Here is a 9,818-nt window from a genome sequence, read left to right on the forward strand (position 1 = left end):
TGCAGGAAAATAAAGTGTTGTTGTTGTTTCCACCATTATTAATATAATAATAATAATAATAATAATAATAATAATAATAATAATTAACATGACTATTATTATTATTATTATTATTATTATTATTATTATTATTATTATTATTATTATTATTATTATTATTATTATTATTATTATTATTATTATTATTATTATTATTATTATTATTATTATTATTTATATTATCCTCTGGGTAGGAGCAGTGCAGATATGCCTGTTTATATGTTTTTGTTTTATTCTGCTAGAGAGCGAGAGAGAGAGAGAGGGTGGTGGGGGAGATGGCTATTACTAATTCTTACCTCTTGTTTGATTGATATAAATCTCTCTCTCTCTCTCTCTCTCTCTCTCTCTCTCTCTCTCTCTCTCTCTCTCTCTCTCTCTCTCTCTCTCTCTGCAGTGTGACAAGTGTGTGTGTGTGTGTGTGTATTTTTTACGTCGTGGCCTATTGCGCCGGTAGGCTCCTTTCCGGTGGATCCTGAAGGTCGGTCCAAGGCTTCTTCCCGGTGGGTCCTGATGGTCGGCCCAGCCATGGCCTACTAAAAGGAGAAGGCCTGTGCATAGGAGTCGTGACGTCAGCCTACGTCACGAGGGTTGGGCGATGGATAGCGACCTGCTTATATGGCAACTCGGGAGCTATCTGGAGAATCTGGCAGCGAGCCGGGTCGCGACCCGCGAATGACCAGTCTGGGGGCGGATTCTGAGAAGGGCCGTAAGTTAAGGCCCGCGCGCTGCCTTACTTCACTAAGGCGCCGTTGGCTACGGCCGCGCTACGGCACCGTATCTTTGCATTCCTTTCCCATACTCAAAACTTTTTAAGGCCGTCGTAAGGGGACCTTAGGGCGCGCGCCGCTGTAAGGCGGCCGCGTCTCAGTGGCCAATCAGGGGCAAGTTCTAGTCGGCAAATAGGAAGCGTCGACCAATCGCGGGATATAAACACAAATCAGCTGTTGTGCGAACGTTCCCGCGGTGCCCACCCTCTCACGACAATGGAGCCTCTCTCCTCACCCCCTACCTTGCCCCCTACGAAGAAAAGGAGGCCAAACTTTTCGGAAGAGGAGCTACTAATGCTAACAGCACTGACACAAACCTAACCTACCTTTGTTCATAACCTCAGACATTCAGACGATGCTGTATTCTATATGCAAGCTATAACACCATTTTTGTGAAAAGTTACCTTTAACATTTATCAGCACTATGGTATATATACAACACTTGCAACACAGTGATGTCCCTGCTCACCCACGCGTGCAAGATACTACGTTGCTAAGGATGGGGGATGGATCCCCAAGTTTGTAGGATTTAGGAAGGCAAATATGAGGAAAATGGTGTCGTGCGCGTAAACTGAATGCATATATATTTACTCCGTTTTCAATTGTGATGCTGTGCGTATAGGAACATGGCAACATACCTATCTACTACCGGTTCTTTGCAACTCCACATAATAAAAATGTATCATTGCAAGAGGCAGTGGGAAGCCCTCTCACAAGTTTTCACCAAACTTCCTAGTTACTGTATTGCTAAACATCTTACTGGTAGTTCATTCACTTCTTACAGTTCTATAAGTAGTATAACTACGTAAACATCGTTTATATGCATTTCATACCTGTATAAAGGCTGTATATGTTCCACTTGTAGCAGCGAAGGCGTGCAGGGAGAGGAGGCCGTAACTCACTTAGGGCGGCCCACACCCGCCTTAACCTCCGGCGCCGTAACTCTCCTCAAAAAGGCCGCGCCGGTGTTTTGAGTATACCAGCGGAAGCGCTACGGCCGGACTTGCGGCGCCTTAAGCAGATACGACGCCGTAACTTCGTTTCAGAATCCGCCCCCTGGGGTTGCCTTGACCGTGAAAGAGACCTTGATTTACTGCGGCATATTCTACAGCATATTGCCGAGACTTTAGGATAAATACGTGATTATAGTGACAACACAATGCCGGGGAAGTGTTCCGTGCCTCTCTGCAGAGGAAATTATGATAGTGATTCTCTTGTTAGTGTCTGCTGAGACTCTTCTTCCCGAAAAATCCAGAGCTGCTGGCCCCATGGGTCCGGGCGGGCCATTCACCGCCAGGAAACTTGTCCCCACAAACCATACCAAAGTAAGTATATCAAATAATTCGTATATGTTATATGAATCTTTCTCTGTCCGGCTACACTGTGGATTTAATCAGGCTACGTTTGTTGTGACTCACAAGACATTGGAGAAGTATTTTACTCTAATTGTTATCATCAATGTGGCGGGAAGCTGATGAAAACAATGGCTCTCCAGTATGTTCTTATACTGGGAAGGAGGATGGCTGTTTTTTTAATGGCATTACTGTTATGAATATTGTTACTAAGGTCCTGATAAAATTCAAGCATCAGCTTTCTAACAACAACAAAAAAAAACTAGCTGAAATAAAAGACACCCACATTTTAAGTGAGTTACCCAGCCATATGTCCCGTCTACTCAATTTTCTTTAGTCATTTTTAATAGCCTAATCTAATTCTTTTTGACACACACACACACACATATATATATATATATATATATATATATATATATATATATATATATATATATATATATATATATATATATATATATATATATATATATATATATATATATATATATATATATATATATATATATATATATATATATATATATATATATATATATATATATATATATATATATATATATATATATATATATATATATATATATATATATATATATATATATATATATATATATATATATATATATATATATATATATATATATATATATATATATATATATATATATATATATATATATATGATTCAGTTGTATTACATAAATATCTACATTTCCTTCTACCTTACAGGTGTGTGAACTTCACTTTCGTCCGGAGGAAATCGAGCGTACTATTATTATTATTATTATTATTATTATTATTATTATTATTATTATTATTATTATTATTATTATTATTATTATTATTATTTTTTTTTTTTAGTAGTAGTAGTAGTATTGTAATTGTAATATTATGTATTAGTATCATTGAGAGTGTCTGTATCATTACCACATATTTTAGGCACATATTTCCTGTAATAAGTTATTATTATAGCAATTCTTATGACAAATGTCATTAATGCTACACTAATTATTATTATTATTATTATTATTATTATTATTATTATTATTATTATTATTATTATTATTATTATTATTATTATTATTATTATTATTATTATTATTATTATTATTATTATTATTATTATTATTACTACTATTATTATTATTATTATTATTATTATTATTATTATTATTATTATTATTATTATTATTATTATTATTATTATTATTATTATTATTATTATTATTATTATTATTATTGTTATTATTATTATTATTATTATTATTAACATTATTAGTAATAAAATATTGGGACGCATTTTGGTCTGTTTAGATTAGTCTGTCACTGTCATTGCCACTTTCCTTCTACCTCGTATTATCTATAATAAAAGTAGTATCACAAATCTAATATGTTTTACTATCAATGCTAATATTTTTACACTGATGGTGCTGGTCCTGGAAATAATATTCGAGAATAAGTTACAGTGGACGTGTAACAGAACTGGAAGGAGAGACCTTATTTTTCATTATTTTAATCGTGTGTGTGTGTGTGTGTGTGTGTGTGTGTGTGTGTGAGAGAGAGAGAGAGAGAGAGTGAGTGAGTGAGTGGAGGTGTAAGTAGCGCGGAGAGCGTAGAAGGACCGCCCTCCTCGCTGACGTCACGACTCCTATGCACAGGCCTTCCCCCTTTAGAAGGACTTGGCCCAGCCCGTTCTGGCGCAGCCGAGTGCTTATAGTGGCGCCATCTTGCATTGGCTCATGCTGCCCTCCCGGAGCTCATCTTTAATCCTAAAATCTAGAGTCCGGGTTGATAGGTGGTCTTCTGGACAGCATGTGGGTAGTTTTAAGCCACTCGGCGGCGGCTGAAAAATCTTAGCCTGGTGGCACCAGTCAGGGATTGAACGCGGGTCCGTCACGCTATCCATTCAGCCACCGGATCCCCTGTGTGTGTGTTTGTGTGTGTGTGTGTGTGTGGTGTGGAAATTGATACAGGTGTAATATTGCTGTATAATTATGAAGGTAACTTGTAACTTCCCTTTTTCTTTTCTTCTCTTTTTCTTCTTCTCTTTTCTTATTATTCTTGTTTTACATGTTCCTTTTTCCATACTCTTCTTTTTTATCTTTTCATTTTCAGTTCCTTTTCTTTTTCTTCCCTTAATTATTCCTCCTCCTCGTCGTCGTCTTCTGTTTCTTCTTCTTCCTTTCTTTTTCTCTTGCATGAGGGATTTGGACAGTATAGGGATGAAAGAATGAAGATGCTGGTTAATTCTTGCATAAGGGATTTGGACATTAGAGGGATGAAAGAATGAAGATGCTGGTTAATTCTTGCATAAGGGATTTGGACATTAGAGGGATGAAAGAATGAAGATGCTGGTTAATTCTTGCATAAGGGATTTGGACATTAGAGGGATGAAAGAATGAAGATGCTGGTTAACTCCTGCATAAGGGGTTTGGACAGTATAGGGATGAAAGAATGAAGATGCTGGTTAACTCTTGCATAAGGGGTTTGGACAGTATAGGGATGAAAGAATGAAGATGCTGGTTAATTCTTGCATAAGGGGTTTGGACATTACAGGGATGAATGAATGAAGATGCTGGTGAACTCTTGCATAAGGGATTTAGACAGTATTGGGATGAAAGATTGAAGATGCTGGTTAACTCTTGCATAAGGGATTTGTACAGTACAGGGATGAAAAAATGCAGATGCTGGTTAACTCTTGCATAAGGGATTTGGACAGTACAGGGATGAGAGAATGAAGATACTGGTTAACTCTTGCATAAGGGCGGGGGGGGGGGGGGGACTAGGATGTGCTTAAAGAGAAGAAAGTCGTGCAAGTGTAGCCTAACCTACATAAGAACATAAGAACGTAAGGAGTCTGCAAGAGGCCGGTCGGCCTATACAAGGCAGCTCCTGTACACTCAACCCCACCTTATCTCAGCATCCATGGCCTTATCTAACCTCTTCTTGAATGTATATATGGTATTGGCACCCACAATATGGCTCCCAAGCCTGTTCCATTCATCTGCCACTCTATTGGTGAACCAGTTCTTGCCTATGTCTTTGTTGAATCTGTATTTGTCTAACTTAAAACCATTGCTACGCGTCCTACCTGGCTCTTTTACTATCAAAATCTTACTGACATCCCCTTTATTAAAGCCCTTCATCCAATTATAGACTTCGATCAAGTCTCCTCGCAACCTTCGCCTTTCTAGAGAGTGTAGATTTAAATGCTTCAGCCTGTCTTCATAAGGAAAGTTTCTCACCCCCTGAATCATCTTTGTCATCCTCCTCTGTACAGATTCTAACATCTTGATATCCATTCTATAGTAGGGGGACCAGGGCCCGGATCCACAAAGGCTTAGTGCGTAGTTTTGGGCCCTTAGTTCGTAGTTTTGAGAACATCGAGATTCACAAAGCTCGCGCGCCATTAACTACCAACTAATCGATGACGTCACGGGTTAGCGCGCGGATCTACAAACGTTTACCCCGCTCTATGTGACATTAAATTTGTTGTTAAATAACTACTGCCTCGGAGCTGACGGTTACGCTAACAATATTATCAGATTTACGTAAAAATGCTTATAAATCGCGTTTTTCAACTCGAAATATAACTTTGCGAGTAGAGGAAGCCCATCTCTTTATAAAATGATGAGATATGCACCCTTTGAGAGGTATATGATAAGTGTGGGCGGTATGGCAACACCCGGCCGGGGGATTGCCAGACCTCCCTCCTCTGCCTGCCGTGGAGGATGGCTTGGCGACGAGGAAAAGTTGCCGAACTTTATGTAATTTCTGATTTACTAGGGAGAATTTTGCATTTTCCTTCTGTATGTAGATACAGAAAGCGTTAATTTACCCATACATGTCAACAGAACGATCTTACAATATATAATAGCGAAGAAATCTGAGGCATATAGATGCCCAGGCTCAATTTTGCCCGAGGCTCAATTTTGCCCGTGACACCGCCCCCATCTGTGGAGGGACCATGGACCTTTGTCGGGTGACAGCTATCCCATGAGTTGGGCCGCAGATATGGCAAGACAGTCTTAATTTTCCCTATTACGTCCTTCCGTCCTTCGTTAATTCTGCCTGCCTCGATATCTGTCCCATATTTCTATTTGCTTTCTTCCTGCCTCAATCTCCTCCGTATCTTCTTTTTCTTCATCTTAAGCATGTTCGTAGGTAACAAGACATCGAACAGCAGAGTTAACTTGACGTAAATGTGCAGCAAACAACGAAATAATTGAATTTTTAGATTACGATTTAGTACAGTTTGCCTTGAAAGGAAGAAAACTGGGAAAAGAGAATGGGTTTCTTGAACCAGCAGCTGGAGGGGCCTCCCTAGGATTGGCTGACGGTTCTGTAAACGTGCTTGCGATTCGCTGCAAGGCCAATGACGTCATCAACCAATCAGCGGCCTCGCTGACTTAGCGCGCCTCTAACTACAATCTAAGGGTTACTTCGTGAATCTGACGCTAACGTCGGTAGCTAAATCAATAGTGCGTAGTTATGTTAGTTCGTAGTTATTGAGTCTGTTTGTGAATTCGGGCCCAGAACTGAACTGCATAATCGAGATGAGGTCTAAGGCTGGATTCACACGAGCCACTTTTTAGTGGTAGGGTAGTCAACCAAAACAAAACGACAGAACCGAAGAAAAGGAGGAAGGTGAGGCCGACTTGGGGTTGCACGACCATAACTACGGGACCGGAAAGAACGAGGGAGGGGTAACCAACCAAAACAAGACGATAGAAATTAGAGAGAGGAGGAAGGTGAGGCCAACTTGGGGATGCATGGCCACGACTATGGGGCCAGAAAGACCGAGAGTACGAGGGAAGAAGATAATGGAACTGAAATTAGTGATTATGTAGTAGTTGATGAAGTGCTGGAGGAAGATTACAAGCAGGATGAACCAATGAGAAAAACATGGGTTAGCGTGGCCGTGGAAGCGTGGAATAAAATACAGAGAGGGTATAGTATCAGGTACGAAGGACTGCCCATGAAAAGCAGCAATGACAGATGAAAGATCTGAATTTTTGGCGACAGTATAATGAGAGGCGAAGGACGAGAACTACATTTTCATACCAATGGAAAATATAGGATAATGGACCGATCAGAAAGTGGAGCAGATATTAAAAGAATAGAGGAGATCTTAATGGAGACCATGGAGAAGGAAACAATGGCGGACGAGGACTATGTCATAATGGCTGGAGTATGTAGGAAGACACCTACCGAACGGGCGCAAGCCACTCCCGGTGAGGTATATATGGGAGGTGAGAAGGGAGCTAAATCCCTTCAAAGACCCTTCCCATGTCCTCACTAACCGTTTCCCTATTGTCTCACCAACACCGGAGAGTAGTTCAGCATGCTCTCTAAAGACAGATCCTCTCTCTATCCACATCACACTACATTCACACAACATATACACCTTTTCCCAAAATTAAAATTTCAAAATGGCGCACCTACATCAAGCCTCGGAGTCCCCGCCTGGTGGGGGACCACAAATTCCCCCAGGGAGGACTCCCCTTCTGGCTGCAGACCCGAGAGGTGTCTTGATAACTCCTCAAACCTCTTTCTTCTCAATTTCTGCAACATTCGCGGTCTTCGCTCTAATTTTCATTCTGTGGAACATCATCTCTCCTCCTCTAAACCTCACCTTTTCTTCCTTACCGAAACACAGGTTGCTGAGGCTACTGACAGCAATCTCTACTCTGTTCCCTCCTACTATCTCTATCCTAAATTTCAATCCAAAGCTGGATGTTGCGCCTACGTGCGCAACGACATCACTTGCTCTCGTGCCCACAACCTTGACTCTTCTGAATTTTCTACCATCTGGCTATGACTTCATTGTCATTCTATTACTAAATACATCTGTGCTGTTTATCTCTCACCTAACTCTACTAACTATGTAAAATTCTTTGACTGTTTGAAATCTTAAGTGGAGCACATCTTGACCCACTCTCCCTTCGCTGAAATCTCCATCCTAGGAGATTTCAATATTCACCACCAGCTTTGGCTTTCATCCTCTTTCACTGACCATCCTGGTGAACAAGCCTACAACTTTGCTATCCTCAACGACCTAGAGCAGTTGGTCCAGCACCCTACACGTATTCCCGACCGTCTTGGAGACCGGCCCGACATTCTAGACCTCTTCCTTACCTCAAACCCTTCTGCTTATTCTGTCAAACTGTTCTCTCCGTTGGGCTCCTCCGATCACAATCTTATTTCTGCATCCTGCCCTATCGCTCCTATACACCCTCTGGACCCACCGAAGAGGCGATGCTTCTGGCATTTTGCTTCAGCTCGGTGGGACGACCTGAGAATGTACTTTTCCGATTTCCCGTGGAATGATTATTGCTTCCAGGATAGAGACCCCTCTGTGTGTGCTCAGCGCATCACAGAGGTGATTGTCTCTGGAATGGAGGCATACATTCCTCGTTCTTTCTCTACTCCTCACGCTAAAAAGCCTTGGTTTAATCACGCTTGTTCTCGTGCTGTCAGTGATAGAGAGGCAGCTCACAAAAGGTACCAGAGCCTTCAAACTAATGCTAATTATGAACTTTGCATTTCTGCCCGGAATCGTGCCAAATCTATTCTCCGACTAACCAAAAACTCTTTCATTAACAGAAAATGCCAAAACCTTGCTTTCTCTAACTCTTCCCGTGACTTCTGGCATCTTGCCAAAAACATCTCCTCCAACTTCACTTCATCTTTCCCTCCACTCCTCAGTCCTGACGGCAACACTGCCGTCTCATCTATCTCTAAAGCCCCAAATACACTGCCGAATTTTGGCCACGAACTTGACGCCGAATCAGTTCGTGAAAAAATTCGGCGACCGGTTCGCCGACATGACCAAGATTCTTACAGTTCGTGACCATTCGGCGACATGTCGGCGACATGTCGGCGAATGCTCAAGACAATTCGGGGACAGTTCGGAGACATGTCGCCGAGCTCAAAATCTGAAATTTTAACGTTTTTTTTGTCGCGGAATAACTGGCGACAAGTCTCCGAATTGTCTTCGCATGTCCCCGAAGTGTCGGCGACATGTCGGGGACAATTCTCCGACAGTGCCAAGATTTCTGACAGCTGATCATCTGATGCCCATGTGGCATATAAAAGCTCGGGAAACCGCGCCTACCTCATGGACTACTACAACACCCGGGGAGCAGTGGCCTGGCAGGACAGAATTGTGGGCGAGTAAATACCATATGTGGTAATATGTGTGGTAATATGTATGATAGTATGTGTAATAAAATGTATAAATGTGACTTGTTTTTGTTTTGCTCTCCTTCAAATATTTTAGAATGAATGAATGTTTACGTAACATCAGTAAACAAACCAGTAACTGAAAGAAGAGATAAATCTAAATAACTGAAAATGAAACAAAGGTTAAATAATGGCAGAATAATGATATTGAGAAATAAATAAAGTAATAAATAGTAAATTAATTATGAAATAAATGAAAATGTTAGTTCCATACCTATTTTATATATTCAGATTCTTCTTGTTTTTCATATTTTCTTGTTTACTATTAATTATTATAGTATTATTTTATTCCATATATATATATATATATATATATATATATATATATATATATATATATATATATATATATATATATATATATATATATATATATATATTTATATATATATATAGATAGATAGAAAGATAG

This window comes from Eriocheir sinensis, unplaced genomic scaffold (genome assembly GCF_024679095.1).
Source record: "Eriocheir sinensis breed Jianghai 21 unplaced genomic scaffold, ASM2467909v1 Scaffold1035, whole genome shotgun sequence".
In the NCBI taxonomy this organism is placed as follows: domain Eukaryota; kingdom Metazoa; phylum Arthropoda; class Malacostraca; order Decapoda; family Varunidae; genus Eriocheir; species Eriocheir sinensis.